The following is a 27,108-nucleotide window of genomic DNA, read 5'->3' as shown; positions in this document are numbered from 1 at the left end:
AAGGACTGAATCAAATTCTTTCCCCATCTGTAGCCCCAACTAACCAATAGCTAAAAGGGGCAGTGCCATAATCTGCTTCTTGAGGGCTGCAATCCTGTGCACGCTTACCTAGCAGGAAGATCCTCTGAGCTCAGTTCCAGGCTGCTTTCACACATGGGGCTGATTGCATTAGTTTAACAGATTAAAAAGGTAGCGCTTCTGTCCCGATTTCTAAAATCCCTTTCACACTGCAGTATCTGTTGCATTAAGGAAGGGCAGCTTTTTCAGCCAATATACTGGCATTTCGTGCAACTGTCTTTCACACACCTTGTTTTCATCCCTCACCCTTGAGCACTGTTCCCCACTGTGTAGGAGGTCTAAGATCTCGTCCCATCACCATGCAAGCCCTCTCCCGTTAGGATCTGACTTTTAAAATTGTTTTAGTTGTATCAAGACTGGTGTGTGTGTGGGAAATGCTGCTGCTATCTGCGCCAATGCCAGAATACCGGTACAACATTAATCAGGCACTCCCCCCCGCATGACTAAAGGGCAGGAACGCACTGTATGCTGGGATGCCTGTCATGTGAGCAGCTAGTGAAAAACACCTTCAATCTTCCGGGTTCCCAGCCTTGCTAATGGATTATTTCGGGTATCATTATTACAGAAATTTGCGCTAAACTTCCACTATATTCCACTAGAATTCTGGAGCTAGCTTGTGCGCTGTGTGAAAGATCAAATATAATGTGCAAATTACCAGGTAAGAAATGGTCAGAATAACGGAATAAAGTGCAGTGTGAAAGTAGCCCCAGTTTCTTCTAAGAAAACAGGGTAGGGCTGACGAACCCAGACTTCCCCTCCCCTTCTGTTTCCCTTGAATTCTCTCGGCTCTGTTTTATTATCTTTCTCCAGTCAAAATGGGGCAGAAAGACAGAGGGGTGAGTGGAAACAGATGAATGGTTGTCTCTCTTGGCTGAATAAATTCACAAGTATATCGGGGCCAGTCTCTCACTTTACTCAGAATTGCCCAGATGGCTCCCTTTGAAATACATGTCTCTAATTTGAGAGCAAAGAGGGGAAAAGGAACCACAGATTCTAAGTCAAGGTGATGTTTTTCATTAGCTTTGATGTGTCCAAATTCAGTGGCAACAGTTTTCTTCCTCCCCCTCTCCTTTTCTCTTCCCCCAATGGAGGCTGCACGTGCCTCAACTTAAAATCAACAAATCACAGAGATGTTTCTGGTGCATAGATAACCTCCTCCGGATGGTTCGACTGAAATGCAGTTAGCATGTTAAAAGACATACCCATTTTCATTGGTCTTTTTGCTGAGAGTGCTGCCAGCATGAGGAATATGCATGGCATAGACCAAAGTGGAATGCACAGTTTCCTCCTGAACCCATATCATCAGGAGCAAAGCTGCTGTGCTTCTGCTTACACCAAGAGTCACCAATGTGGCACCCATGGGCACAAATGTGTCCACCCATACTTTCTATGATACCTGTGAAAGGTTTTGATAAATACCCCCTTAAAAATCCACAATGCATGAGAGTCTGTATGCTCTTCCTGCTCAGTTCCTATACACATTTGGCTCAGCCTCTCTTACATTGAGCACTTCCTTCTTAAACATGCCCACATTTCATTGGATGCCAGGATTGGATACCTACCCTCCCATCCACTCTGACCATTGGAAAGCTGCAAACAGTTTCTCTCTGTGAATGAAAGCTGCAGTGGTTAATGTTGGTGCCTTTCCCCCCCATTGATGGAGTATCCACGGGGTGGGGAGCATGCCACGTTTTGCCCTCTTTTTCTGCTCTTTTGGATGTAGCAACTATTTTGTCTTATACCTCTTTCGTTTTTGGTCCTGCCAAAGTAAAAGAACTCAGAACCTTTACAAAAACAATTGGATCTTTTCCTTTGAAGACTAACCCGAGGGAAAAAAATGTTTCCACTAACATTCAAAACAACCACAGAAAGATCAGGGTCCCAGACTTACCTGGGATCACCTTTTGTGGCCTGATGAGGTGACAGAAGGGGGAAGAAAAGCTGTATCGTGCCATCATGTCACAGCCACATCACCGAAGGATGAGGCAGCATGGCTGCACAGCATGAAAAAGATGGCTGGGGGCTTGTTCATCCCAAAATAAGCCTTTGTGTCTTATCCCAAAATAAGTTTCCACCTGCAGCTTCCCAGTACACCTGGGTCCACAAAAAGAACAAAAATCTAGTTTTAGTCTTCGAGGTTGTTTTATCCCTAGGCCCACCCTGGCCTTTTTCCCTCTTAGAAATATATGAAGCTGCCTTATACTGAGTCAAACCATTGGTCCATCTAGCTCAGTATTGCCCATGCTGACTAGCAACAACTCTTTAGGTTGTCATATAGGGAATATTTCCAGACCTGGAGATGGCAGGGATTGAACCAAGGATGCTCTGCATGCAAGGCAGGTGCTCTACCACTGAGCTACACTTAGGATTAGATAACTCAATGTATTTCTATCCTGATTCCATAAAGGAAGCCACAGATCTGAACTTACAAGATCTGAACAGGGTGGTTCATGACAGATGCTGTTGGAGGTCACTGATTCATAGGGTTGCCATAAGTTGTAATCGACTTGAAGGCACATAACAACATTTCTATCCTGTGCTGATTATGTTTGTTTACAAAACCATATCTGTTTCATCCCAATTTTTTTTGAAAAATACACCCAGTTTTACAAACAACAAAAAGATGCCTTTGAGATGAGATGAGGGCTGCCTTTTCTTTCTTTTACAGCTGCCAATACTGCCTTCATGGTTGCACAGCAAAAATCTGTTTTAAAATGGTCCCAGGAAGTGATTGTATGTCATAATGTGCAGATGCTTCTTGAGGAAATTGTATGGAATTTGTTTTTGGGGTTTTTGCTGTACAGCCATAGAGGAGGCATTAGCTTCTCTAAGCAGCTGTATAAAGGTCAAAGAAAGAACAAGGCAGTCCTCAAACCATCTTGTAAGTATGATATGGAAGCATGCGTAGATCAGTTTGTCAATTATGTGGCTTAATCCACAGATCTACCCTCTGATCCATATAGGTATGGGGGGGGAGTAAAATGAGTATATTTACTGCAAACTGTGGTGAAAAAAGAATCCTCCGATTCCTTGATACCCTGTGCCCATTCTTTCTAGCATATAAAGCAATTGTGTACCAGACACGCCTGTTTTCCACTTAGGATCCTTTTTCAACATGGTTCTATTATTTTTTTTCTGGTTGTTTCATATGCAATTGTGTATTATTCCACAATTACATCTTTCTCAGAGGGGAATAACCCTTGATTGTTAATACTTCATATGTTTTGAATATAGGCAGTCTCAGTTTCAGTCTGCATATCCCAAAGATCCTGGGTAACAGCAGAGCTAGGAAAGAATTTTGTCTGACTTGGGAAATCTGAACTAGTAAGAATAGCAGGAATGAACTACTAACTTAGGGCTCATCTACATGGTGGTTTACTGTGTGTTTGGTGCTACTCACATCGCCTTTCAGTTCACATGATCACATGATGTTAGTGGCAAACAGAAGCTATCACACAGTTTTCTCCTTGTAAATCCATAATAACCCAATCCACTGATAATACAAAAAGTGGAGGAAAAACCATCTCCACTGTGCTGTGCTCCTCCTTGCAGACACTTTGCTCTGATGCTTTTAGGTGGGTGTGTCAATCGTTCCCCTCTCCACACACATTATCTCCTCCTCCCTTCTTTTGTTTCATTTCCTGTGGGCTGACAAGCAACTTCTGGCTGTTCTCCTCTGTAGAGGGTGTGGTCATTAGAAAACTGTGTGATTGATCCCTCCCCTCAGTGTGAATAGAAAACACTGTGTTTGTAGCTGGCATTGAGCCTTTACTGTGGACAGTGTTACAATAGAAAATGGAGGGAAATACAGCATCTTTAGTACTAAGTAATGCTCCAGTGTGGATAAGCTCTCAGTAAAAGACAGACCGTTTTTTAAAAGGTTAGTCTTAGAAGGTTATAGTGAAACAAAACTCAGCTTTTGAAGAACCAAATGGCAGTACTAATACCTTGCATATATCTTTTTCTCCCTTTCCTGGTAATATCTTGTGTAAGATAATGGGTGCGTTTGGAAGTTCTGCTGAAACAATAAACATGGTTTATGGACCTCATGCCTTGGGGTTCATATGTTCTCCTCTCTAGAAGCGTGAAAGCTTTTGCTTCTGATTTCAGATAAACATAGTTTAGGATTATATCCAAACTTTAAACTTCAGTTAATATTAACCATGGTATGTTGAAACAAGCTTGCTTCATAACCCATTGAAATGAAATTGCTTCATTTCAAACAAATCATAGTTACAGTTTGTCAGGTTCAGATGACACTCCATTCTTACACATGGAAATGAAAGCTTCTAAACACCTTCTCAGGGCCACACTGGAGGAGGACAGGGCAGAGGAATGTGTGAGAGCCCAAAGTTCATCTAGGCCCATTCCTGTAATAATTATTGTGACACATGAATGCAACTACTCTGTAATGTGATGCTCTTGTGTAGTGCATTCCCCTGCTACCGTCTCACATAATTGTTTGCTGGAAATATCAGGCAAATGGACAGCAAACTTACATCACATTACCTGTTGTCTTATACTAGTTAGCATGTGTTCACTTACACTTGATCAGGAATGGGCAACTTTCTCTCTCTTAAGGGCTGCATCCCCATAGGGGAAGTCTGTTAGGGGCCACATGCTGTGCCTTGAAACCAGTTTACCTGCAGGATCACCTTACCCCATATGTGCCCACCCACTCAGCCACTTCAATCTGCAGAACTGGCACTGTTACAGATGCCAGACAATACTCATTCCACAGTTAGAAGGAACAGATCTTTTATTAGTGTGCCAGCATCAACACTCCAGAACTCCCTGCCAATTGACATCAGGTAGGCTCCTTCACTGCACCTGCTTAAACATTTTTCTTTAGGCAAGCCTATCCAGACATGTAGATGTTGATGTGTTTTAATCTCTTTTTAGTTGACTGTTAATTTTAAATATCTTATAAATGTTTCTAATTACTTGTTGTTAACTGTTTCTATTGATAATTTAAATATTTCTTGGAGACCTCTTAGAGATTTTAGTGTAATCAAGTGACATATACATTTTGTTTCATAAATAAATAATAGTATATATCACACACACTTCCTTCTCTCTCTCTGAATCTCTCATGCTCTCTCCCTCTTTCTTCTTCACCCCCCCCTCTTACTCTTTCAGCTGGAATACAAACATGGGAAAGAAAAGGAGTATGAGTCAGATGGCTGTCCATGGGCTGCATAAAACCAGGCTGAGGACTGCATGTGGCCCCTGGGCCACAGGTTGTCCATCCCTGTTCTAGATATGGCTGCAGAATGTGAGAAAGAAATACGACCCAGCAGCTACATGGCTCAGCTTCTCCCAAACACCTGAGGTGTCCGTCTTGCCGTTTCCTGCAGTGGTGCAGATTTCAAGTGAGCATGGATAGCTTTGACTTCTTTGACCTTCTTCTTAGCTATCTGTAGATTACCAGGCAGCAGAGATTTTCAGTCGCATGAGGAGCTTGGGATAATTTACAGCTCTGTTTGTACAATGCTTTGTAATAAAACTTGATCTTTTAGGTCAAACTTAGTAGGACTGAATGGTTTGAAAAATGAGTAAGAAACATTAAAGAGGAAAATGTCTGGTGTGAAAAGAAGGTATTAGTTCTTCTCAAAATATGCAGTTCCTGTGGCCGGATTTTGAGGTTCCTCAGGAATGACACCCTCAGTGAACGGGGAAGGTGGCAAACTAGGGATGCTTTAATAGGGGATATGCTGCCCAAGCACTTAGTGTCTAGCCCCTATCTTAATTATCCACACACACCATGTGTATTCTTGTTATGAAGGGAGGAGATGGAGCCTTTTAGCTTTGGGGGGGAAATTAAAGGGTCAATAGAGGCATATAAAATTAAGTATGGGGTGGAGAAGGTGGATAGAGAGGGATTTTTTCTCTCCCTCTCTTAGAAAACTAGGACTCAGGCTTATCCAGTATAAAATAGATTGGTAGTAAATTTAGGACAGATTAAATAATTTCTTTTTTTTAAAAATCAACATTAATTTATGACATTTTTTGCCACAAGATTGGTGATGACCACTAACGTGGGTGGCTTAAACTTTGGAGATGAGGCTAGTTCATGGAGGATAAGGGCTATCAGTGGCTATTAATCCTGATGACTGTTTTGTATTTGAAATTGTTGTATACATTTTTATTGATGTCTGTATGATGTTTTTATGGTGAATTGCCTCAGGATGCCTTATGTCAATGAAATAAACAAATAAATACAATGTATGTAATATTCATGTTGGAATGAATGAGTTTATGGTCCCATCTGCACTGTATATTTAAAGCAGTCTCATACCACTTTAAGCAGTCATGACTTCCCCCAAAGAATCCTGGGCACTGTTAAGCGTGCTGAAAGTTGTTCGAAGATCTCTGTTCTCTTCACAGAGCTGCAATCCAGAGTTCCCTGGGAAAAGGGATTGCTTGTTAAGCCACTCTGGGAATTGGAGCGTTGTGAGTAGAATAGGAGTCTCCTAATGACTCTCAGCATCCTTTACAGTCCCCAGCATTCTTTGGACAACATACACCTTTGATCAGATGCTTTAAATGTATACTGCAGGTGATGCCTTTTTTTTTTTTGCTTATTTGCCAATTATGTTATTTAGTAATGTGGATTCCTATTATATTTGTTGTAACTGACAACAATAAGGGTTTGGGGGTGGGTTTTTTTGCTTTTTTGCCTTCAGACCTCGCTTGCGTGCTTCCCTAAGGCATTTGGTTGGCCACTAGAAGAAACATGATATTGGACAACATACACCTTTGATCAGATGCAGGAGATCTCTCCAACGTCCAAGTACTTTGCTCATCACAGGTAGGGTCAATAAAATATATTTCTCTTTGCATTAGAGACCCCACACAGACCTTTCTGTAATGCAGGAAGGTTTGGGTTTTCTCCTTCAAGTTGGGCATGTTTCTTGTCTTATGCAATATTATTTTTAAATAAAGTTGAAAATATTTTGACCTCTGAAACCAAGAAGGAAGTAAGAGATTAACATTGCACAGATTCCCCTGGGGGGAGAGAGATCTTGTTTTCTGCTGGGCCTCTGAAGGCCAGCGACAGTGTTAACTTCTTCTCAGGCATCTATGCAAAGTCAGAATGCTGGTGAAAAGGAACTTTTGCTCATCTCTGGGCTGGCAACTGCCTTGCCTCACTAACCTCCTGAACAAGCCTGACAACATTTGTTCTTGACATACTACAGAAGACAATTGCCACAATTCACATGCTTTTTGGAAAAAGAAAACCATTGAGGTAACTGGGAGATGAGTAAGAGCTGTACCAAAGCAACCTAATCTTAAAGAAAACAATGTGCATTCCAGATGCTTACACACACACACACTTGGCACCAGGTAATTATTTAATTCTGACTTCTAAACAGTCCTGGGAATATGATTGAAGGGTATTATGCACTTCTTCACATAGCTCATAGTTAAACTATGGCATTCGCTCCTACAAGATGTAGTGATGGCCACCAATGTGGATGGGTTTAAAAGGAATTCAGACAAATTCATGTGGATAAAGCTAACAATGGCTACTAGTCATGATGGCTTATGTTCTGCTTCTACTGTCAGAGGCAGTGTCCCTCTGAAGAAGGGTTGTGGGGGGTGGTAAGTGGGAGAGAGTCCTTTTGTGCTCCTGTGCTGGTTCTGGGCCTTTGTAGGCATCTTGTGGGCCACTGTGAAAACAAGATCCTGGACCAGATGGGCCTGGTCCAGCAGGTGTGCTCTATGAAATACTGCTGCTGAGGATGAGGATGCTTTGGATGAACAAGCAGCAAAATATAGTGTAGAAAAAAATCACCAGGAATTATGGGTGTTTCCATATTAAACATAGTATTCTTGAACTACAACTTAAGACACTTGTGAAGAAAACAATGCTAGGAAAATAAATTACAAGACAAAACAAAAGTCAATTGAAACAAATTTGTTTTTAAAGAGATAGGAGGCAAAAAGATGGTAAGGGCATATCCCTTTACCTTGACATAGCTCTCTTCTACACAGGTCTTCCTAACATACCCCCCCCCACTTTTCCAAAGGCAGAAAACAAAACAATGAGAAAAAAGTTTCCATTCCCTATTATCACACTACTAAAGTTTGTGATGTTTAGTCATTCCCTGCAGCTGAACATAGCAAAGGCTAAGAGATACCAAACATCTGGGATAGAAAATCTGCTTTAGGGGATGGTATCCCCCCAAAGCTATTGTTGTAAACCGCCCAGAGAGCTTTGGCTATGGGGCGGTATACAAATGTAATTAAATAATAATAATAATAATAATAATAATTTTCAGTATATTAAACAATGCAGAATGATACTTTGGACAAAAGGTTCTTTTACTCCTCTGATGTGCCACTTGTTTTCATTTTAATGGAACTTATTTAATGAGAGAGACTGTTAAACAATACAGTGTGAACTAATTGTTATTTAGATCCCCCCCTTTTTTTCTCTGAACCGTAACATAATGAGAACAAAGGGTCACTTAGAAATTAATGGCCTGTAAAGCTAGAATACTAAAAGGAAATATGTCTTCATACAATGTGTAGTCAAGCCTGTGGAATTCATTGCTGCAAGACGATAAGCTAACCAACAGTGTTGCTGTTTCTTAAAAGAACGGGATAATTTTTATCACCATTAACAACATTTCCACATTAATTATGTGAATCCAATCTCATGCTCCAGGGCCTAAGACCATTTTTACAAGGAAGTGAATTGTACCTTCTCTCCCATTGTCATAAACTATTGCGGCTGTGATGGATGAGCTTCAGAAGAAATGGGGTCACCTTCTTCTGAAATGTCATGAGTGTACAATAGTGACTAAGCAGATTTTGTCCAGCAACATTTTCTCATATCTTAATAAACATACGGACAGATTACAGTCTGTGTATCAATTGTGAATGAACTTAATATGGAGATGAGAATGCAATGCATTTTTATTTTATCGGCAGTAAGTGCAAGTAAATAATTCAGAAGTTACCTAACATCATTAGCCAAGATAATTTACCAAGCATCCGAAAAAGTTAGTCTAGAATCTGAGTTAGAGCTGATACGAATGTACATGCACACCTGGATCTACATAAATATGCATTGTGATGCACTTCTTCTCCCCACTGAACTGGATGGATGGATGTGGTGCATTGTCATTACCTCTGGTGGCAAGTTGTTGCATGTGTCTAATCGCATGAATTGGAGCTATTAAAATATCCCTATATTTTACACAGATGTACCAAGAAGATATCTAGATTTATTGTGCTTTATCATTTTTATTTTATTTATTTATACAAGTATTTGAATGCCACCCTCTCATAAAATATCAAGGTGGGTACAGCAATATAATATATAATATAAAGACACACACAAACAAATTAAGAGCAGTGCAAAACAGTCCTTAAAATCAACGGCTACTCAAGAAAATTTTAAATAACTTCATAGTCCTGTCACTATAAAAAAATCCTCGAGAGCTAAAAGTGAGGATACCTGCTGAATCTCTGTTGGAAGAGTATTTCACAGTATGAGACCAGCGACACTAAATGCCTGATGTGAAAGAGACCAGTCAGGCCTCTGTATCACAGGGGACAATTAACAGAGCTCCTCCATATGCCCATTCCATCAAAACTTGGGATGATGAGTTGGATATGAATCTGCCCTTGGAATTTCAGAATTCAGCAGAAGGCACCTATATTTGAAAATCCCAGTGATAAATAATCAAATTCTCAAGACCCAGTATTATTATTTTGGGGAGGGGGAGGGGATAGAGGTTTATAGGTTCATCTTTTGTTATGGCTATTTCTGTTCTTCAGTCCATTTTAATATAAATTACTTCCTCTCTCAAATCCTTCTTAAAATTTAATAAGCAAATCAACCCAAGCCGAAACATAAGCTCTGCACTCCCCACTCATTACTGTGAAATACGCAGAGTAGAAAAATCACAGTGTGAACCAAAGCTCTTTTCCCTAGCATATGCATTTTATAACTGTGCTTCTGCTTCCATTTCCTACCTCCTCACTCTCATGCAATATACTTAAACAGCAGAATCTCATTTATTCCAGCCCTTGGGTCCCACCCTGTCATGTTAAATTGCATCACCTTTTTATAGAGATGATATACTTTTTCATGTTAATCTTCCACAGACCATTTTTCTCCTGCTATTTAGAGAGAGGGGGGGGGGCGTTCATTTGGGTTTATTTATTAATTTAAAACATCTTTGTAGCCTTCAGTTACACAGGACTCGCGGTTCCCTGTGCTCTTCTCCAGCAGTCAGGATGTGAAGCAACTGGTCTGTAGGTTTGTTTTTAATGTTTTTGTTTGTGTAGCAAATAGCAGGTAACATATTAAAGGGTTCACTTATCACCACATCCAGTGCTAAAAGCCAGTGTGGTGTATTGGTCAGAGTGCTGGACCAGGATAGGTGACCAGGCAGGACCAGGAGAGAGACCTCGGGGTTGTAGTGGACAGCACAATGAAAATGTCGACCCAGTGTGTGGCACCTGTGAAAAAGGCAAATTCCATGCTAGCAATAATTAGGAAAGGTATTGAAAATAAAACAGCCGATATCATAATGCGTTGTATAAATCTATGGTGCGGCCGCATTTGGAATACTGTGTACAGTTCTGGTCGCCTCATCTCAAAAAGGATATTATAGAGTTGGAAAAGGTTCAGAAGAGGGCAACCAGAATGATCAAGGGGATGGAGCGACTCCCTTACGAGGAAAGGTTGCAGCATTTGGGGCTTTTTAGTTTAGAGAAAAGGCGGGTCAGAGGAGACATGATAGAAGTGTATAAAATTATGCATGGCATTGAGAAAGTGGATAGATAAAAGTTCTTCTCCCTCTCTCATAATACTAGAACTAGTAGACATTCAAAGAAGCTGAATGTTGGAAGATTCAGGACAGACAAAAGGAAGTACTTCTTTACTCAGCGCATAGTTAAACTATGGAATTTGCTCCCACAAAATGCAGTAATGGCCACCAGCTTGGATGGCTTTAAAAGAAGATTAGACAAATTCATGGAGGACAGGGCTATCAATGGCTACTAGCCATGATGGCTGTGCTCTGCCACCCTAGTCAGAGGCAGCATGCTTCTGAAAACCAGTTGCCGGAAGCCTCAGGAGGGGAGAGTGTTCTTGCACTCGGGTCCTGCTTGCGGACTTCCCCCAGGCACCTGGTTGGCCACTGTGAGAACAGGATGCTGGACTAGATGGGCCACTGGCCTGATCCAGCAGGTTCTTCTTATGTTCTTATGACATGGGAGACCAGGGTTCAAATCCCCACTCAGCCATAAACCTTTGCTGGATGACTTTGGGCCAGTCATAGTCTCTCAGCCTAATCTACTGCATAGAGTTGTTGTGAGAATAAAATGGAAAGGGAGGAGAACCATGTATGCCACCTTGAGCTCATTAGAAGAAAGGTAGGATATAAATATAATAAATGAATAATATCTAGTAGTTGGTATATAGAAATGGAATAGGAAGAGAGAATTCTATTTCATCAAGGAATAGGTAGTTTGGAGGGTAGGAGCTCCATTCTATTCATTCATCCTAGTCCAATGACCTCTTGCACACATGACAGTGTCATGCCTACAAGGGCTTCTCTAGTCACTTCAGCAGAGATGGCTGTTGGGACAGAGGCTGTTCCTAGAACAAGGATGGCCATCCTGGTGCCCTCCAGATATTGTTGAACTCCAACTCCATCAACTCCAGCTAGCATGGCTAGTGGTTAGGGAAGATGGGAGTTGAGAGTTCACAACATCTGGCAGGCACCATGTTGTCTACTCCTGGCCTAGAATTATTTGGATCAGAGTGATTGACTCAATACAGAACATTATACCACAGTGCATTGTGTTATTTTATTATAATTATATGTACTAGGGGCTGTACCCCTGCTCACTTTGCTTGCCAACTCCACCTAAACAATCTCCCCTACCCCTCACCAACCCACTCTCCCCCATGGTAACCCCTTGGCCCTTCCCCTATCATCTGCAACTGCTAAGGCCCCCTAAACCATCTCCTCCCAATGCACTCTGAAATGGTCTCCCTCCTAAGCACTCGCAAACTGCCCCCCAGCACATTCACAAGCTTTCCCCCAGCATTTTTTTCAGGAACACTCACAAACCTTCCCCCCATCCTTCCAGACACACCCACAAACCTTTTCCCTCATCCTTCCAGAGTTACCCACAAACCTTTCCCCCCATCCTTCCAGTCATACTAACAAACCATTCCAGGCTGCCTCTCCACTTGCTTCCTGGATGTTTACCTGCTTGTTCCACAGCTGCCCACTCACCTCACTCATCTGCCCCTCATTCATCCACCCCATAGCTGATCACCTCTCTCATATTGCTTGTTCACCTGCCAACTGCTCATCCACCCCACAATCACTTGCCTTCCTTGTCTGCCCCTTATTTTTCTTCCCCACAGCTGCTCACCTTACTTAATCTTCCCCCCACAGCTGCTCACATTGCTTGTCAGCCCTACAACCACTGCTCCACACCACAGCCACTCACCTTGCTCGTTTGTCCTCATTTTTGCCTCACTTGTCTGCACCTCATTCATCTGCCCCACAGCCACTCACATCACTTGCTCTTCTCCCCACAGTAACTTGCCTAGCTTTTCCGTCCCTCATTCGTCCATCCCACAGCCACTCACCTCATCCATCCACCTTCTAGCCACCCAGTCACCTTGCTCCTATACCAGCCATATTTGTTTCTGTGAGGGCTTGCTTACTGCCCTGCCACTGTGTTTCTCACATGCACTCATGTCACTCTATGTCATGCCATTATGCTGTGACGGCATAACATCTTACATTTCTAGTATATAGGATGAAATTTTCATACTACCCTTCAGTCATAAAAGGGAGATTTACAAAAAGAATAAAACAATTAAAATTTAAATATGAAAGAAAGAAAAGATTAAATTCCATCTAAAAAAGCTCAGGAAAACAAATGTTTTTGCCTGGTGATGAAAGGACTATAAAGGAAGCACCAAGCAAACTTCTCAAGGAAGAGTGCTCCACATCTGGAGCACCACCACTAAAAAGAGGCCTTTTCTGTAGCCATGTGAGGGTCCCATGGCAGGCAGCCCCACATAGAAGGCCCTCCACTGAAGATCTTAATACAAGTGTAGGTAACATGATCCAGCTGGTGGCCCAGTTCCTGAATTCTCTTACCCTCTGGGGGCCATTTTGACAGCTGGTGAAGTTAGCCACCTGGCAGTCATTTGACATCACCCTAATATCAGGCAACCCAGCTTCAAAGCAAAGAATCTGGAATGTGAACTGGGACTTTGGGCTAGGAATTTAGAGAGATGTCAGCAGTGGGCTCTAGTAATGTGCTGGAACCCTAGCAACTGCCCAAGAGTGCTGCATGCAGATGCCAGGCCTGCCTTCTGATGCAATGTTGTATGGCCTGAATATAGTGGTAGTGTTTGGGGCAGAGGATTTCAGGTTCTTTTAAGACAAATGGAACAGAGGTCAGTTGCACAGGACGCCACTTTTGATGCAACAGAAGTCTCTACTTCTACCACTACAGATAAATTATCTAGGAGGATCAGTCTGCTGGTATATTTGAGTTCAAAATGACGACTTGTGTGCAAACTTGAAATAGTGTAACAATGCAAGCTTATTTTCCTGACATTCTCAAATTCAGTAAGTTCTATGCTATGATTTCTGAATCAAAATCAAATTTATGTTTAGCTAATGTGCATCATGACAACTACTACATTAAGAGGCAGTTTAGAGAAAAGCAAATTCCTTTAAAAACAAAGATCACATAAGCTTATTTATTTCAGTCCCCCACCGCCCCACTCATTTTCTGCCACAGTGGTCTTGGAGCTCCTGAAAGCTACAGGCCACCATCCTGCCTTTCAGCTCCTTTTACAGGTTTCATGTGCATAACACAGATTGTTTACTGTAAATTTTGAAAGCTAAAAACAAATATTTACACTGTTCTTTCTTGTTCACAGAGAATTGATGTAAGATGACATTGACAAATTTCACAGAATTTTTTTAAAGAACACCCCACCACAACCAAATATGCATCTCTGCAAATGAGAGAAGACAAAAATAATTCTGAAGTGTGGTTTGAATGTGTTGATTGAAGCAGCTAAGGAAAATGCATAAAACTCAGTTCTCACATTTTTCTATGACAAGTGGAAACCAGTGAATTGTTTTTCCAGTCAGCTCGCTTTCCAGTGTGAATACTATACCCAGCGTGGATTGTTCACATTCCGCAATGTTAAATTAAAAATACCCCCATGCCATTCTGATGCATCCCATAAACTCATTCCAAAACAAAACCTTACAAAACGTATAGTCCTGAACTCAGATACGCTTGCTTAACAACCCTCTCAATTTTCATGGCGATACACAACAGTCAGAAAGAATTGAGAGTTCAAAGTCTAAAGAGAGAGGGAAAAAACCCAGATGCCTTTTGGACTTTTTTCTCTCAGAGTTCTCATAATCTGTTGAAATTCATTAAAAATCAGCCATGTTCACAGAGTACCTGTAATCCTATTACTGACCTTGCCCCATTCTCTGACCTTCATCTTCTGCAGTTTAAAAGTTAACAAAATGCATGGCTGATTTTTAATTAATTTAAGAAATTTTGGCTGGAACCCTATGATAGTGTCAGGCATGCTCAGTAAGAACCAACTGTCAGTGTTCTAAAAGCTAGACTCACCGCTGCTGGGCTTGCATAATCAGGCAGCCACAGCCACACCTGACCTTTATTTTACTTTAGAAAGTCATGGCTTCCCCCAAAGAATCCTGGGAAGTGTAGTTTGTGAAGGGTGCTGGGAGGAGATTACTATTCCACTGACAGAGCTCCAGTGGCCAGACTCGTTTAACAGTCAGCCGCTCTGATTGAAGGTCTGTAAGGGGAACAGGGTGTCTCCTAGCAACTCTCAGCACCCTTCACTAACTATACTTCCCAGGATTCTTTGAGAGAAGCCATGACCTTCCAAAGTGAAATAAAGGCCTGGTGTGGATGTGGCCAGGGACAGCTTTAGTTTAAATTTGGATGGCAGGCTACATGTGTCTGCTGTAGAATAAAAAGGTGGGGAAAACCCTGAAAAACAATGATACTGTTCACAATGTTTTCCTTTTGGAAAGGAAAGGGGCTTCCCCTCTGCCCAGTTACCAAATTCTTCCAAGCTACACAGCAAGTGGATTGGACTGTGAAAGACAAACCCAAATTGTGTTTGCATTTTGACAACTTTGTAGGGCAGTACAATATCTCAGAGAGGAGGTCAGGTCTCCTGCTCCCCTGGTGCATTCACTATAGCTGCCCAATTTCCCTGCTTTTTAAAGTTTGATAGAAATATCTGTTGGCTATATGTACTTTCATACACTGCAAAGGTTTTTTGCCTATTAGTGAATATATACACAACACACTTCTCCCTCAAGATTACAGGAAATGTTCAACCATGTAGACCTTAATTCAAGGAAAAACAAGAATAACACCAATACCTTCCTGCTGCAGGGATTTCCTGGATATTATCAGAGCTACTAATTTTATCATTGAAGCCTGAGTAATGTGGCTTATAAGCCTCACATGCAAAAATATAAGAAATAAACCTTTATTTTCATTTTAAACATAGGTAACAAAGGATGAAAGGTGATGACCTCCTCAACGCTTCATGAGAGAGTCCTTCAGTTTGGGCTTGATTCTCTCACTCTCTGTTGATGCTACCAGTGTTCATGCACTTGACCCAATGTCCCTCCTTCCTCCTGTAATTGGCTTCTTCATGGATGTAAGCAGCATAGGGAAACAAAGAAGACACAGCTGTTCTCTGCTCACATCCAAGAAGAATGCAGGGGGTGCTTGAGAGTGAATGAGCAGGCCATTAATGTTGAGACCAGGGGAAAGGAAGCTTTGTTTGAGACTCTATCTGGTGCAGTCTCCAGGGGGCTTCTCCCCACATGGGACCTCCTTCAGAGTTCAGAAGAAGGGTCCCAACCTATACAGCACACCTGGAATAACAACACATATCAAGCAGCAGATGGCATGATGAGAAGAGGCAGAATAGCATAATGATAGCTAAGGTATTCTCCAGGTGTTCATCTTCTGGTTGAACATTTATTATTGCTGTTGAGAAAAAACGGGTCACATTCCCTCATCTCTCTCCTGACAAATGTCATCACCTTGGGCGACCAAGGCAGTTTCAGTGCCATGGCCAGGCCTGAAGCCAGACTGGAACGGATCCAAGTAATCAGTTTCCTCCAAGCATGCTTGAAGCTGGATGCCACCACCTTCTCAAGCACCTTCCCCCAAAAGGGGATATTTGCCACTGGATGATAGTTGTTTAACACTTCTAGGTCCAGGAAGGTCTTCTTGAGGAGGGGACACACCACCACCTCCTTCAAGGCAGATGGTATCTCCCCCTCCTCCAGAGAAGCATGGATCACTCCTTAAACCAGGGCCGGCCCAAGACATGCCAGGGCTCTTGGGCACAAGCCTGCCCCAGGCCCTGGCGCTTCCCTTCCGTGATTTGCGGCAGGATCACTGCCGTGGATCGCATGGTGAGAGCTTCGGAGCCCCTGCCATTCCCTTGCTTAACCTACCTTTCTGGTTACAGCAGCAGGAGGCTGAAATAAGAGAAGGCTTTAGCCCTTTAGACAGTGAGAGCTCCACCCCTTAGTTTCAGTTTCAACTGAAGAAACAACGCTGACAACAAGCCAGCCCCTGTTCTTCCTCTTCCCCCTCCTTTGTCACCCCAGCCATTGCTGTTGCCTCTGCATGAGGGGAAATCAGAGGCTGGACCAGAAACAGTGTCCAAGGAAGATTTGTCAGACCTGCCTCCACCTGTTGCCAGGGACGGGTCAGCAGATGCACAGGCACAGGCACAATGAGCAGATCCCAACCCTATCACCCAGTTCCAATTCACACAGCCCTTCCAGGGGAATACCATGGTTGATGGTATCAAAAGCTGCTGATAGATCAAGGAAAATCCACAGGATCATACTCCCCCTGTAGAGGTCATTGTACAGAGGTCATCGTACAGGACAACCAAGGCAGTTTCTGTGCCAAAACCAAGCCTAAACCCTGATCGAAATGGTTCTAGAAAATCAGTCTCTTCCAAGAGAGCCTAGAGCTGGTTAGCGAGCACTTGCTCAAGAACCTGGCTCAGGAAGGGACATTCACCACTGGGCAATAGTTATTTAAATCTTCTGGGTCCAGGGAGTATTACTGAAGGAATGGCCTTACCACTGTTGCCATTAGGTATCCAGGAACCACTCCCTCTCATAAATAGGCAAGGTCTTTGCTGTTGAGCAAGGTCTTTGCTGTTTTCTACTGAATGTGGATAACAACTTCTGCTTTATAACAGTAATTAAAATACACAGAGTCATAAAACAAAGGACAATCTCTAATTTCTTTTGATTTCTTTTTTCCTTGTCCCTTCCATATTATCTTCTCTATCACAACCCTTTCAGTCCAAATAGAAAGTTAAAAGTTTCTTTAATAATAAAAATGATGATGATGATGATGTAATGGTATGTGCCACAGGTGAGTTTTCTGTTAAGCTTGTGCTTTTGCTGGGATAAAATCTTCCTGGAATATTGGAGCTCAGATTTACTGATCAAAACACTCAAAGAGATATTTATTATTTATTTATTTATTTATTCTATTTCTATGTCGCCTTTTGGCCAAAAGGCCCTCAAGGCGGCTCACAAAAACAAACAAACACAAATACAAAATGCACATCAAAAAAGAATACAGTGCACGGGAATTTAAATAACAAAATATTAACATTGTTAAAAAAAAACAAGGTTCTTTACAGGCCTAAAGATAATCTATCCCAAAATGTAATACTGCTACTTCAAGAATTTTAGTCCTCAAACACTGAGCAGCTGTTGCAAAGGATTCGCTCCCCAACATCATCAGATTCTTCCCTGAAATCATCGTCCATCGACTTGAAGTAGAACTTGTAGTTGGACCAGTTGAGGAGTGCCTTGAAGTTGCCCAGCATCACCCGCTCGGCTGGGATGGGCAGTTTCACCAGGTATGACATCTCCTGGTTGTCCAGATGGTAGATGATCTTGGTCTCCGCTGCCGCCATGGCCGCTGTGGCTCCCCACGGAGGACTACCCGGGCAAAAGGCTCCAGGCGCTGCTGGCCGAGCCCGGGCCTGTTTGTACAGAAGCCGCCCATCCTGCTGGCAGCGGCGACAGCAACAAGGAAGGCAAGCTGCCTGCTTGCCTGCCCAACTTGCTTTCTTCGCTTGGTTGGTCTTGTGGCCTCTCAAGCCAGGGGGGCGGCTCCTGCAGGCCAGGCAGGCCTGGCACTTCCCGGTCTCTCACCTGCCTTGTTCTCCAGCTGGGTCTCAGTGCCGCCTTAGGTGATTCAAGTGGATGCTCATGAGAGACACACTCGAGATGTGCCAGACTTGGTGCTCAAACAAGGAGCATTCCTTATGGTCTAAGGGGCTGTGAACAAAGGACATTCATTTAAGTGAAAAGCATCTCTTCCTAAAATAAAAGCGTGCCAAAAACAAAACAAAGCACTCACTGCAGAAGAGCTGCTACTATGGTTTTGAGATAACATCATAGCTTAAATCTATTTAGGAATAGATTTCTAGGAGGGAAAATAAAATATGTAGATCAGGGGTGGGGAACTGAATTTGGCCAGTGGGCCAGATCCTGGGTTCCCCACTCTTTGTGGGCCATTTTTTTATAGTAGGTGAGCAGCGCCCACCCACCTATCAATCTCCTGATGTTGCTATGATCTCTCTATTATGTCAGGTGACCCATTTCTCATTTATAGAATGGCAAGAAAAATCCAAGCCCATCCATGTGGGGCTTGAAGCTACCACCAGTCAGCTGATCAGTAGTGATTTCAAGCTTTGTTTTCTGCAGTTATCAGATGTGCTACAGAGTTCTTCATGGGGGGACTCAGTAGCACAGCCAATCACAGCAACCTTAAGTCATTGTCAATCAGATGATAGGTGCTAACTTCAATATCTGCTTTTTGCTGGGATCGGATGTGCTATGGAGTTCCGCATAGGGAACTCAGTACCATCATCAACCCCATCAAGCTTATTCTCACTGCAAAGCGGATGATTGGTGGTGAAAGCAAGCACCCTTTGTCAATGCACAATTGGGAGTACACTTTAAATCTCCCAATTGTGTATTGGCAACCATGTCTCCACTTGCCCATCATCTGATGTCACAGATGACATATTGTGTGGAACAGGTGGATGCTACATAAGCAACAAAGATTCTGCCCATTCCTGGATAATATCACTGAAGTTGAATTTTATAGTGAGAATTTTGAAACTTTTGAATGTGAGAATTGCAGATAGAAATGGAAAATGCTGCCAAATTTCTTATTTGTGCAAAAATGTTGAAATTGTAAAATAGATTCACACAGTCTGAATATGCTAGGGCTGTTCATCTGCTCTGTATGAATCCTGAACCACAGGCAGAAATGGAGCTTATCTCTGGGGGATCTATACCTAGGCAAAACAAAGTGGAACTCCCATCAGGTGCAACAGGACAGTTTGAAGAACAGGGGGCCTCGTGGTGCTTCATGACTCAGATGTAAAAAAAACCCCAACAACCTGCATAGCATGCATATATATTATGCCTTGCCAGAAGAAAATTATGTCTCACTTTGCAACCATAATGCCAATGCCAGGGGGAGGGTGGTTGGCATGGGAGGAATTTTCCAGAGGCAAAACGTACAATACATTTGTGCAGGGAGGGGAATGAGAGAACTCCTTCAAAACTGACATTATCAGTTTCAATTGGAGCGGAAAATTTACAGCAGCTTTCCAATCATAGTGGTTTGGGTAAGGGATAAATAAATATAAACAAAACCACATGGTGAATGCATTTTATATCCTTCCCCGATCAACTTAAAAGGTATCACAAAAGCCTGTGAGCCTATTTGCTTGAAATTTGGAAGGTTTGATAGCCAGGGGCACTTTTCTCATGTCTCCAGTTTTTTGCCGTATTGCCCACGCAACACTGGGGAGAGTAGGCAATTCGTTTTTTTGCACACCATAAGCTGTCATGGCTGCTCTTGCAGAAAAAACTCTGCAGCTATCCTTCTGAAATTTGGTAGGGCACATGACCTCAGAAGTGGTGACAGTGGAATTGCATGGAATTTTATCCAATTCTTCCCCAAAATAAAAACAGAAAGTTAGACTTTTTCTTTAAAAAAAAATGAGGTGCCCAACCCACAAAGCTCTAGATACATTTAGTGCAATTTATCAGGCTTCATCCATTCTGGAGGGGCTGCTATGCCTGCAAATTTCATCCACTTCTGTCAAAAAGGAAAAATGTATATAGCCATTTTTTGTTTCCCATAACAGTGAATGATGGGAAACAGCATTGTTTTTAATGAAGTTGCTATGGACCTGAAACATGAGTGGACCAAGACAGACCACAGGGCAACTCAGAACATATCAGGCTACTTCCTGAAGTGATAGATATATATCTGAATCAAAACTTGTGGCCAGTGCGTATCCCCAGATAATATGCTAAGAAAATTTTTTGTTCTCTTCAGGAACATAAAAATTGTCCACTATCACTTTAAAAGCTAAGTTTACCAGGTCTCAGAACAGATGTTGTGAACCTGTCAACCCTTAAAAGCAAACAGTCTGCTACACAGGCAAAGCTCATAAATGTGGCCCAGCGAAACTAGAGATGTGAAGCTCCAGGAAGTTTTTTGTCCAAGTGTTGTTGTTGCTTATTTGTTTTTATCCCAATTTTCTGAGAACTCTTTTCTCCTTGCTTGCATCTACTACAAAAAATGAAAGGCATCAGGATTGCAAATTAAAAGGACAAGACACAAAGGAATAGGGAATGGAAAGAAAAGGTAGAGGGGAGATCAGTCCTTCAAAGCTGGAACAAAGTGGTGAGCTACAAGCATTCATATACAGTTCAAGCCAGGCTGATCTTCCCTTACTTGTGTTCCTGCCTGAGCAACAGTTGGTGGCTCTTATTCTGAACAGGTTCAAAGGAGGGCAACAAGGATGATCAGGGGACTGGAAACAAAGCCCTATGAGGAGAGACTGAATGAACTGGGCATGTTTAGCCTGGAGAAGAGAAGACTGAGGGGAGATATGATAGCACTCTTCAAGTACATGAAAGGTTGTCACATAGAGGAGGGCCAGGATCTCTTCTCGATTGTCCCAGGGTGCAGGACACGGAATAATGGGCTCAAGTTGCAGGAAGCCAGATTTCGACTGGACATCAGGAAAAACTTCCTACGTGTTAGAGCCATATGACAGTGGAATCAATTACTTAGAGAGGTAGTGGGCTCTCTGACACTGGAGGCCTTTAAGAGGCAGCTGGACAGCCATCTGTTGGGAATGCTTTGATTTGGATTCCTGCATTGAGCAGGGGGTTGGACTTGATGGCCTTGTAGGTCCCTTCCAACTCTACTATTCCAAGATTCTATTATTCCTGTGGTTGATGGATGGGGCCAGAGTGTCCATATCTCTTGCTTCTACAGCCCTAGGCCTACTGGCAGGTGGAGCAATTTGTTCTTTCTAGAAAAGGAGGAAGCAAGCTCCCTGTAGCTGCTCCTTCTCTGGGCAATGGATTAAGACAGAGGTTCCCAAACTGTGTTCCACAAGTTTCAATCAGGGGGTCCACATTAAATATTCAGATTGATTTTTAATTGTATTTTTATAGCTTCTTTCTTGCATGGTATGTTATTGTATTACAGTTTGAATTCTATGGAACACAATTTGTAATCAAATAAAATGCAAGATAAGAAATAAAAGAAGCAATAAAAATATTATTAAAAATCATACAGCATCTTAATACGTTGCATTTCAATTGCCGAAAAATCAGTGTGGTCTGCCAAGACCATCAGCAATCTTCAAACGGTCAATGGGAAGGAAAGTTTGGGAACTACTGGATTAAAAAAAAACTCACAAGGAAGACTGGAAACTTGGGGAAACATTGAAAAAACCCTCTTGTACATTATTCTGTCTTTCAAGAGTGATTTTTTTTAAGTAGTGTTGTAAAGCAATACTATTGCAAGACGCCTAAACCCAAGATTCAAAGGTGGCACCTGTGAGTTGCCAGAGCTTGGCAAAGTTACTTTTTTGAACTACAACTCCCATCAGCCCCAGCCAGTGGCCATGCTGTGAGTTGCTGATAGCTCTGTCTCAGAGCCCTTGGAACAGATCCCTAAAACCCAAAATGAGAGTCAAGTCTGAGACCTGGCAATCTATATCCTTATCCTTACTCAGCACAGAGTATGCATATTTGAATAGTGCTAGGTGTTAGTGGAACTTTTTAAAATGCAGGGCTAGGATAACTCATAAGTCAGTTTCTTTATATGTAACATAGAGATAAACCTTACTAATGAGGTAGGGTGGCTGTATTAATTAATATGTATACAATTCTTCAAGATTTTCAGATCAAAGTATCTACAGGATGAAAAGAATGCTATTATTCCATCATATGCTGGAGTTAAGACTACATGAGTGTAGATCCCTGGAGACATTCATGAAAGGCAGGTATCTGAAGGCTGAGGCAGCCAACATCACTGCAAATTAGATTCCCGTCATTCAATATATCTTGGGTTGATTGTCAGTCCTTTATGCTGTTGCAAATGAAAGACAACTGCAGGCAAGCCACTGACCAGGTAAGAGATGGGATTTTCTGAAACTCTCCAAGTCAAGTTGATCTGCACAGAGTTTTTATCATTCCTGTCTCACTCCTTGATCTCAACAAGGTGCAAGGTGTTTTACCAGTTCTGCTAAAACAATTCTCACATACTGAATGCCCTATTCTTTGCATTTGATGTGCATTACTGTATGTATAATATTGTTTGTATGCACTACCAGCCCATAAACAGACACATACAACAATGCATACAGCTCCATCAAAATACTTATGTACTGTTGCATAGGGCTTGGTTGTTTTATACACAGTCCTTTTTTTTTTGTAAAAATGAGATGTCAGTATTATACCTTGATAAAAGTGGCATGGGTACCAGCACAAGAAAAACACTGTTTACACGCATTGTACATATAATATTCTTCTTTTTGTGTGCATATAATTTTTCATATAGCTAGTCAGGCTTTTTTAAAGAAGAAAAAAGAAGAGAAATGGCTATAATGCACGAGTGGCTTGGACATAAACCAATACTTGATAAGACAAGACCAGCCTAGCCCCATCTACTGGCCAAAAAAGGAGCTTCAGGGAGTTTCCTTTCCCCTTGCCATTCAAGAAAGCTCTACTCTAACCACTAGTTGCCCTGAGACTGCGGAGATTAAGGGAGACATACTTTGGCCCCTGCAACCAGACAGGACATCAAGGGGTACACCCCCTGCCTGGCAGGAAATCATCATGGCAAGAAGAGGAGGTCAACCCGGCCCCAACCATCAACCAGTAAAAGAGTTGTTGCTCCAATACTTGCTTTCTTCTTCCCTCCCCATTCTTTTTTCCTTTTGTATCTTGTCTATAAGATTGTCAAGGGCAGGGACTGTCTTATCTTTTAATATATGTACACCACTTAAAAATGTTAAGAACTTTGTAAGTGAATAATAATGCTAATAATGATGACGGTATACAAGAAGTAACACGTCAATTTGTTCGTAGGTAGCTTTTTTTTTTTTAAAAAAAGGAATATTTAATAAATGTTGCCTGCTGTGCCCTAAATATTCACAGTGCTAAAGACAACAAAACCAAAATCTATTTGTATTTCAATCTCATATGTTTTAAGCCATCCTTGTGATTTAGAAGACTCCAGCAGCAAATGTTTGCATGCCCAAACCAATGCTTCCTTTCTGCCCATAGAGATACTCCCCTCTCCCACATGAACAGCTCCTCCATTCCCAGGCTGCACATTTCACATCTCACTCGTGCATTATGATTTTTGCTTCTATGTTTGAATTGCTTCCATAATCCACACATTATTTGTGTACAAACTAAATGTGCACAGCTGTAAAACTGTACACGGGAGAACAAACAGTATGTAAAAAGCCCTAAAGCACCTCCATAAAATGAACAAATGTAGAACAATCCTAAAAAATAGAGTTATTAAAGATAATTGGAGCAAGAAAAACAAGCCCCTAAATTCAATTAGAAGGAAATGAACAGCACACATGGCGTAGGAATCAATGAAACGTGTCGAAGTCTCATGTGAGAAGCGGCAGCATTACGAGGGCAAAGCCTCTCATTTCAGTAAATCAAAGGGAAATCAATTCCCAGCCGCATACACAGAAAGTCATATCTGGCAGGAAGGGACAGAGAGTACCATGTGTGAATTGTGCAGCCAAATACATTAAGCAGGATTCATTGGGAGGGAAGGAACTCTTCAGGAAGGCATATGGCAAATATTCAACCAGTCCCCAATTATTACAGATATTTGCCTTGGTCACACACAAGTCTCAGATTGCAGGGATGGAAAATCAGAGATAAAATGTACTTTTGTGCAGTCAGAACTGTGGCTAGTTCAGCCCCAAATGGAGTAGTCAGGCGGAATCAATAGGAAGTGTATGCTTAAATTGGGAATGGTGTGGATCAGAACCTATGCTCCTCTAGATATTTATTTATTTATTTATTATTTGATTTATATCCCGACCTTTCCCCCAGCAGGAGCCCAGGGCGGCAAACAAAAGCGCTAAAATCACATCAAAACATCATAAAAACAGACCTTAAAATACATTAAAACAAAACAACTTTAAAAACATTTTTTTAACTTTTAAAAACATCTTTTAAAAAGGGTTAAAAATATATTGTTTTGTTTTTTTAAAAAACATATTAAAAGCAATTCCAACACAGACGCAGACTGGGATAGGTCTCAACTTAAAAGGCTTGTTGAAAGAGGAAAGTCTTCAAAAGGTGCCAAAAAGATAACAGAGATAGCGCCTGTCTAATATTTAAGGGGAGAGAATTCCACAGGGTGGGTGCCACCACACTAAAGGACCGTTTCCTATATTGTGCAGAACAGACCTCCTGATAAGATGTTATCTGCAGGAGGCCCTCACCTGCAGAGCGCAGTGATCGACTGGGTATGTAAGGGATAAAACAGTCTTTCAGGTATCCTGGTCCCAAGCTGTATAGGGCTTTGTACACCAAAACTAGAACCTTGAACTTGGCCCAGTAGAAAATGGGCAGCCAGTGCAATTCTTTCAGCAGATGTTGTTGGACTCCAACTTCCATTGTCACTGAACATTGGCCAAGTGGGCTGGGGGTGATGATATAAACAACAGGAGGGTCCTGGATTTCATATCCCTGGGGTAGATGATGTTAACGTTGTTCCTGTTTGTCTACCTTTGTTCAGTGCTCATTGCAAGTGTATTTTAAGGTAGCTAAGAATGAAGGCTTAAGCTGTGGTATGAAGGCACATAACTTAAGCAGGTTTTTTTCTGGTTTATAGAGCAGGGATGGGAAATAGCCCTCCAGATGCTGCTGGACTACAACTCCCATAATCGCTGGCCATTGCCATACTTCCTGGGGTTGATGATAGCTGGAGTCCAACAGCATCTCAAGGCAACAATTTCCACATCTTGTATGTCCTGCTTCTTCTGTTGAAGGAAAGTGGGGAATGAAATAAATACTGAGTTTTATTTTTAAAATAAAATAAAATTGGCTATTACAAAAGTGATGTCATCAGTAACAAAACCAAGTTCTGTGAGCAAATGTGGGAGTCGAGCCAGGTACAGTCGGACAGACCTAGGAACTAGAAAAGAGAACTAGCAGTTCAAATTTTTGTAAAGAAGTTCAGAAACTCAGATCCAAGACCAAATTATCCAAACTGGATTTCCCTCTCCAGAACTCTTCTTACATGTCAATTGTTTGACGTCCAGTTAGCAACCTTGGATAATGCATGAATCAAACCCCAGACAAATCGGAGCTAACTTTGATAGGATCAGAGATTGGAAGTAACTAGTTACAAGTAACAAATTACTTGTAATTCATTACTTTTTTGAGTAACGAGTGGGTAATTCCTTTACATTTTGATTGTAATAGAACTAGGAGTAATTTTACTACTTTTGTGGAGTAATTGTAACGTTTCCAGAATTACTTTTGGGCATTAATCGGGGGGGAGGAACAGGGGAAGTCTTCTGCTCCTCTGATTTGTGGATGAAAATCATGTGTCTCAGACTGTGCTTCTGTACAGCGTTGCTCTTCCCTCATGCTCTGTGGGTGGGTAGGAGGCAATGAGAGAGGAGGCGGAGAGTGAGATGAGGTGGAGTGGAGAAAACAATTATTTAAAAAAACGGATAGTGGTGGTGAAGAATGGAGTGGAGGGGGAAAGGATTCGGAGGTCAAGAACATGGATGAACATGAAGGAGGCAGCAGCAGAATGGAGATAAAGAACTGTGGAGGTGAAATATGACAACATGTTTTGGCACACAAAGTGGCCTCCACCACCCTCTCTGGCTACTGTGCTGCATTTGTAGTATTTTAACTTTTTTGCATCTCAGGGGAAAATGTTTGCTTGAGTGAGTGTCCCTTAGTTGGTGGCAGGGCAGGGTCCAGGATGTGGTTAAGTGAGAGACATTATGCTTGCTGGTGGGGTGTGTGTGTTTGCAATTGGTTTGACATGCAAAGATCTGAGTAGTGGCCTCAGCCTCTCTCCCCACCTCCCATACCAGCGGAGAGACCACCATTGCTATCTTATGAATAAAAATAATTATTCTACTACCTCTGTATGTGTTTGTTTATTTTTAATGTTGTTTTAGGCTACTTAGATGTGCAGCAGCCAAGGCCAGCACCTTGTAGGCAGCTTTTTAAAGGTAACTGAAATGTAATTGTAGTGATTACTTTGGAGGAAAAGTAAAGTAATCTGTTACTTTCAAAGCAATTGTAATTGTAACGGTAATTACTACTTTTTGGGCCATGTAACTGTAACTGTAATTTATTACTTTTTTAAAGTAATCTTCCAAGCTCTGGGTAGGATGAATGCATTGAACAAAGCTAGCTGTGAATTGGGTTCATATTTGGACAGTACACCATGAATCAAGAGTAGATATTAGATACATGTACATGATCCCAGCTGATTGATGTTAGGGACTGACAAATTGCTCTTTAATTGTTGAAGGGAAACTTTAAAGAGATGATTCTCAAGAATCAG

At 41.9% G+C, this 27,108-nt stretch overlaps 1 long non-coding RNA gene across 2 annotated transcripts; it reads left to right on the top strand.

The window, feature by feature from the left end:
• Positions 1-578: 578 nt before the first annotated feature.
• Positions 579-16,256, top strand: LOC133384481 (uncharacterized). 2 transcript variants are annotated; one of them, XR_009762579.1, is made up of 4 exons: positions 579-736; positions 5,218-5,450; positions 6,765-6,889; positions 15,659-16,256. It is a non-coding gene; the product is annotated as an uncharacterized LOC133384481 (long non-coding RNA). The 2 variants fall into 2 exon arrangements; XR_009762578.1 differs by lacking the exon at positions 15,659-16,256 and adding an exon at positions 14,024-14,303.
• The last annotated feature ends 10,852 nt before the right edge of the window (positions 16,257-27,108 follow it).

Source organism: Rhineura floridana, chromosome 4 (genome assembly GCF_030035675.1).
Source record: "Rhineura floridana isolate rRhiFlo1 chromosome 4, rRhiFlo1.hap2, whole genome shotgun sequence".
NCBI classification, from domain to species: Eukaryota; Metazoa; Chordata; class Lepidosauria; order Squamata; family Rhineuridae; genus Rhineura; species Rhineura floridana.
This window is presented reverse-complemented; position numbering and strand designations above follow the sequence as displayed.